Here is a 6,209-nt window from a genome sequence, read left to right as displayed (position 1 = left end):
TCTCCTGAGTTGTTAGGAAGGGAAATAACCTGAAGGGGGTCTATATAGGGAATGATATTGATTCTTCTCCCTTCAGAAGCCATGAAAATCCTAAGTTTTACACCATTAAGTCTTCAAAGTGTGTCTTCTTAGGAAACTGCCACTAGTGACACTTCTGCTTTGTTTAATATAATAAATGTGTGAATCCTGCTGAAGTTTGGGGTTCTGACTGTGGTTTCAAAAGATGAGGACCCCTAAAATAAATATATTAGGCTGTGGCAGCAACTCTATTTTATTTAAACAGTGTTTGTGCCTGTCGATAATAGTATCAACTCTCTTCCAAGTCAACAAGAGTTCCTTCACAACCTCTAACTAATTGTAAACAGTCCTTGGAGAGGGGATTTCATGTGTTTTAGCTCTTTTGGCAGAAGGTGAAGGACACTCTACATTCTCCTGAGAAAACAGAATCTAGCTAGAGCTCAAAGTCTTGTTTGCTTGGAGTCTCCTGCCCTGGATGATGATGGAGTAGGCCTGCTAGTACCATAGGCCATAATGCAGAATTCTCCTGAGTACAGACAGGAAGACCAGAGGACAAGTGAATACATTAGAAAGCCAGTTTCTTATCTTATAAGTTCAGATAATTTTCAGTGGTTAAGAAAGAGAAGAAAATCTGTGGTCCAAAAGAATTCTGGTTAGATCTGCTGCTATGTTCTCTTTTGCATTTCCTCTCTTTTTGATGAATGAAAACCTTACTCCCTAGCCTCTCTCTGGTCACTCCTTCATGGTATCCATCCTCCCTACTGATCAACATTTATCTTTCCAAATCAAATCTAATTTCTACTTAATGTTTCTTTTTATGCCCTCTGTGGATCCATTATATACTTTTGGCTTTAAATGATAAATTATGAACACCACTGTTGGGAAAGTCCTTCAGTGAATGTCCACACACCCTTTAATTCTACTTCATGACTCTCCAAACCATTACACCATCTTTGGTGATCAAAAGTCCTACTTAGGAAATAGGCTGCTGCTCATTTCCACTTTCCTTTGGCTTTCTCCCCAATTCCCATGCCCTCTATGATGACCTTCTTTAAAAATCATCCAGATACCATCTCTAGGTCTCTTCTTTTTATATCGTTGTGTACTGCTATTATAAATACTCATTTTTTCCTTGGGTTTTAGTGTTTCTTACCTTTCCTAATTTTTTCCAATTTTTATTGTAGTAGAATATAAGTAACATAAAATTTACTATCTCAACCATTTTTAAGTGTACAGTTCAGTATTATTAAGTACATTTATATCATTGCATATTCATAACCACCATTTATCTCCAGAACTTTTTCATTTGCAAAGATTAAAATTCTGTATTCATTTAACAATGACTCCCCCATAGCCCTTTCACCCTTTCCCCTGGCAACTACCATTCTACTTTTAATTTTTTTATCTCTCCTTTTACCCCAACCCCATTCTACTTTCTGTTACTGTGAGTTTGATCTTTTTAAAAAAATTCCATATAAAACTGAGATCATGCAGCATTTGTCTTTATATGACTGTCATAGTACACTTTAGCATGATGTCCTCAGGTTCATCCATGCTCTTTCAATGGCAGGATTACCTTCTTTTTTTAAATTTCTTTTTTTAATTTAAATTTAATTAATAAACAGTGCAATATTTGTTTCAGGAGTAGAATTAAGAGGTCCTTCTTTTTTAAGGCTGGGTAAGATTCCATGTATGATTTAGTTTCATACTAGGGACTGACCAGAGAGATTCCATGGTTAAGTCAAGGGGTATTTGGTACCTCATTACTTTAAGGGATAAAAAATATGAAACTAACTCCTACATGTAAAATTAATTGGATGATTACAAAAACTTGTGAACATGTTAGTTCTTATTGTTTCTCTTCTACTGTTACCTCAATATTAACTCATTTCTCTGAGATTGAATCATCATTAGTAATATACTTTAAAAACATTTGTTTTGTATATTAAATTAACAAAAATCACTGGGAATAACATAGAATTGGGTGAAGTGATTATTATGGTAACTCCTGGAGTAAAATTTCACTGTATTTGATCTTATGTATCATTTTTTTCTTTTCTGTTGCTGTTTTTGAAAACCAAGATTGCATTTTTTTATACTGCCTTCATCCATTTCAGAAACCTCTGTTATACTCACTTTTAAACATTCCAAATTTTCTAAGGTTCTTTACAGTCCAGTTTATTTTTCCATCCCATTTCTTATGTTTGCATTTTTGGTGTTCATGAATAATTTTCTTTTTTCTTCTTATATATTTCAACGCCCAGCAAAAGCCATTCTGTTAAAAATGGGTAAATAAGGGGCACCTGGGTGGCTCAGAGGGTTAAGCCTCTGCCTTTGGCCCAGCCTCTCTGCCTCTCTTCCTACTTGTGATCTCTGTCAAATAAATAAAATCTTTTTTTAAAAAAAGGGTAAATAAGTATTTATCCTTGCTGTCTCCAGCTACTTTGTAGCTAAAGGATATGCTATGACTCCTATTTCACAACAGATACCTCATCTTGCATTACCACTATCCAAATTCTAGTTCTTTCTGAATCATAAAGATACCTGAAAATTAACTTTGTGCTTCACTAATTGTTGATATCTTATCCTTCCCAAATCTAGTGCGAGATAAAACTTTCTAAAATTCCACACAATCATTTTACTCACCACTTCATAAACTTCAGTACTATTCAATTTTCTATACAATAAACTTCAGACCACTGTATGCTTTTTTTTCATATGCAATATTTTTTAAAAATTTCTTTTCAGTGTAACAGAATTCATCGTTTTTGCTCCATACCCAGTGCTCCATGCAACACATGCCCTCCTTAATACGCACCACCTAGCTCCCCCAACCTCCCACCTCCCTGCCCCTCCAAAACCCTGAGATTGTTTTTCAGAGTTCATAGTCTCTCATGGCTCACCTTCCCTTCCAATTTCACTCAACTCCCATGACTTGACTCTTTGCTCTGGTTTTCTTGGGTCTTATTGCTAATGATATTTTCCTATATCCAGAAGGATAGATTTATTGTGTTTTTTAATTTTCTGGAGTCTGTCGTTTCCAATAATTCTATTTCAAATGATATGTAACATTCATTCCATTGCATTACTGTATGCTTTTCATCCAAAATATGACTCTAATTGTTAAGTAATATTATCTATTTTCGTTGTCTGTGTTTTAAACTAAATTACGTTATTAGTTGTTGACAAATATTCCCTTTTACAATTTTCATTTGTTCCATAAGTATTTGTTAACTCCAAGAAGGGTTATCCATATGACACATATTAAATTTGCCAGTTCAAGAATGAGAGTGTATGATATAGGGATTAAGCTAATAAGGAACTTCATAGAATCAGGAACCTGAAAGCGCAGAAAGGGAAAAAATAAATACCAAAAGGTCTAGTCTAATTTCCATCTTTTGCTTCCAAAGTCTTTAGTAAAAATTATACTACTTATTTTTAAGCAGTACTTTATTACTTATAGAACATTTTTGCATTTCACTCAATACCTGTCATTGACTATGTGATCTCTAGTTGAACACCTGTATGAAAGAAGTCTTATTACTTGTAAGATATCTAGAACACCACACAGTTTTAACAGAAAGTTATTTCACTGAATCAAAGTTCTCCCCCTTCAAATTTACTCTTGTATGTAATATTCTATGCCAGGGGTCAATAGAGGATATCATTGCAGGTACACAGTTAGACAGACACATGCATGCTTCCTACAACTACAAACAGTATGCCTTTCTGATTATACATACACACACACACACAATTAACTTTGGTGAAATAAATTTATATTAATTTTATCATAAATGTTTGTCTTTTCAGACTCTATGCCTTCATAAACTGAATGAATTACCCCTCATTCAATCATTTTTCAACAAACAGACTCTGTACCCGCTGCTGGATCTGCTTGGTTCTGATGCCATAAATGACTGGGTTGAGGGCAGGGTATGACTACATAGAGATTAGCCAGAAGGATATGGATATACTGGGGGATGCCATGACCAAGGCGGTGAGTGAGAAAGGAGAAGAGAGCTGGACCAAAGAAGGCAAAGATGACACAAATATGGGAGCTACAGGTATTCAGAGCCTTCAGGCGGGCATCTTGGGAGGGGAGGTGGAAGACAGCATATAAAATCTTAGCATAAGAGATAATGATGAGAATCACATCCAGAAACAAGATAGAAATATTCCCAAGACCATAGTAGACATTGGCATTAATGCTGGCACAAGCTAGACGTGCCACTCCCACATGCTCACAATAGGTATGAGGGATGATTCTATGTCCGCAGTAAGGCAGCCTCAGAAAGAGAAAAATGATGGGCACAACCATGCGTAAGCTTCTTAGAACCACCACAACAGCAATCACACCAATGATTCTGTCAGTGAGGACCATACTGTACCTGAGGGGGTTGCAAATAGCCACATAGTGATCAAAACCCATGGCAAGAAGTACAATGCTCTCCATGACTGTAAAAAGTGGATAAAAAAGACTTGAGCGACACAGCACCCAAAGCACAGCTCCTGAAGGTTGAACCAGAAGATACCCAGCATCTTGGGGATAATGGTAGTAGAGAGACAGGTCAATCACTGACAGCATGGCCAGAAAGTAGAACATGGGTTGGTGAAGGCTACGTTCAATCCAGATAACAACTAGAATGATAACATTTCCAACAAGAGCAATTAGCTACACAACACAGAAGGGAAATCCAAGCCAGATTTGTGCAATTTCCAACCCTGGAATCCCCAGCAATAGGAATGAAGAAGGGTGAGAGTCAGTGACGTTGAAAGAAGACATTCTTCTGACAATAGCATGATTTTCAAAAGTTATTACTGTTTCCCATTGGACAATGCATTCACATTGAACTGAGATCTACAAAAATTAAAAAATAAAAATATTTCCTAACAAAAGATTGGTTTTGGAAATAAGTTTTTCTAAAAACCTCTGATTCTTTTGCCTTTTTCAGCTCTCCATAAGTAATTCCAGTATCACTCCTGATGTGCACCACAAGTGTGAGAAGCTAATGAGCCAGGTAGAGGCTAAAACTGTGTCTTTTTTGAAATTATGGGTTCAGAGGAATTAAACGAACTAAATAAACAATATTAAGAGATAATAAAATTGAGAATAATAAACAGTGCCACAATAGTCATGGCTATCATTAATTTGACATGGTTGTCATTATTTCCAATATTATCTCATTTAGTTCTCCCTCACAGTTCCATAGCACAAGTTCTGCTGGTGTCTCATTTATGGAAGAGTGAGATTTTGACAGGTTCATTAACTTCCCATTACTTACTACACTAATACACAGCAGAATCAAGATGTGAAATTTGGTGAAACTAAGCTTCACCAAACTAATTTGGTGAAATTTTGTGACACTGATGTGGATCTGTCTTTGCAAACTTGTTCATTGAAATAGTGAAAGGAGGGAGAAGGAAAAATAAGGAGTAGGGAAACAAAGGACCTAGTATAACCAAACTACCTCAGAGCTAAGAATTGGGAAGATTTGCCATATCATCTATTGAAATTTTCTACAAAACTGTGATGATTATGGCAGTGTTACTGTTAAAAGAAGAAAAAGAAAAAGAGACAATGGAACAGAACTGAGAAAATAGCAGCAGACACACAAAATTCTTAGGGTTCAGATATCCAAAATTAAGATATTCCCAAGTAGGAAGTTAAGATAAATTGTCAAGGAGGAATAATAATCTTTCCCAGATGAAGTTCTTTTTTTTTTTTTTTTTTTAAAGATTTTATTTATTTATTTGTCAGAGAGAGAGCGAGTGAGAGCGAGCACAGGCAGACAGAGTGGAAGGCAGAGGTAGAGGGAGAAGCAGGCTCCCTGCGGAGCAAGGAGCCTGATGTGGGACTCGATCCCAGGACGCCGGGATCACGACCTGAGCCGAAGGCAGCTGCTTAACCAACTGAGCCACCCAGGCGTCCCCCAGATGAAGTTCTTTCTGAAGAACCTGTTGACTTCTATAGCTGTTGAGAGGAAAATGTGATAATTAAATCTGATCTGCGCTCTGGAGCTGGCTACACAGCAAATTTTGAAGGCATAGTTCTTGATACTGTCTTCACTTCTGACATCAACTGCCAGTTCACGAAGTTTCCCAAACTACCCCCAAGTTTAGTAATCTACTAGAAGGGCTCCCAGAAATCCCTTAATTGCCTACTATGACTTTTTTTTTCTTTGTATCTC

The 6,209-nt window shown here is 36.5% G+C and overlaps 1 pseudogene; it reads right to left on the bottom strand.

Annotated features, from left to right (window-relative positions):
- Window positions 1-3,873: 3,873 nt before the first annotated feature.
- LOC132011346 (olfactory receptor 52E8-like) lies at window positions 3,874-4,810 on the bottom strand (annotated as a pseudogene).
- Window positions 4,811-6,209: the final 1,399 nt, after the last annotated feature.

Source organism: Mustela nigripes, chromosome 1, assembly GCF_022355385.1.
Source record: "Mustela nigripes isolate SB6536 chromosome 1, MUSNIG.SB6536, whole genome shotgun sequence".
In the NCBI taxonomy this organism is placed as follows: Eukaryota; Metazoa; Chordata; class Mammalia; order Carnivora; family Mustelidae; genus Mustela; species Mustela nigripes.
Note: the sequence above shows the minus strand (reverse complement) of the source record. Positions and strands in the feature narration are given on the sequence as shown.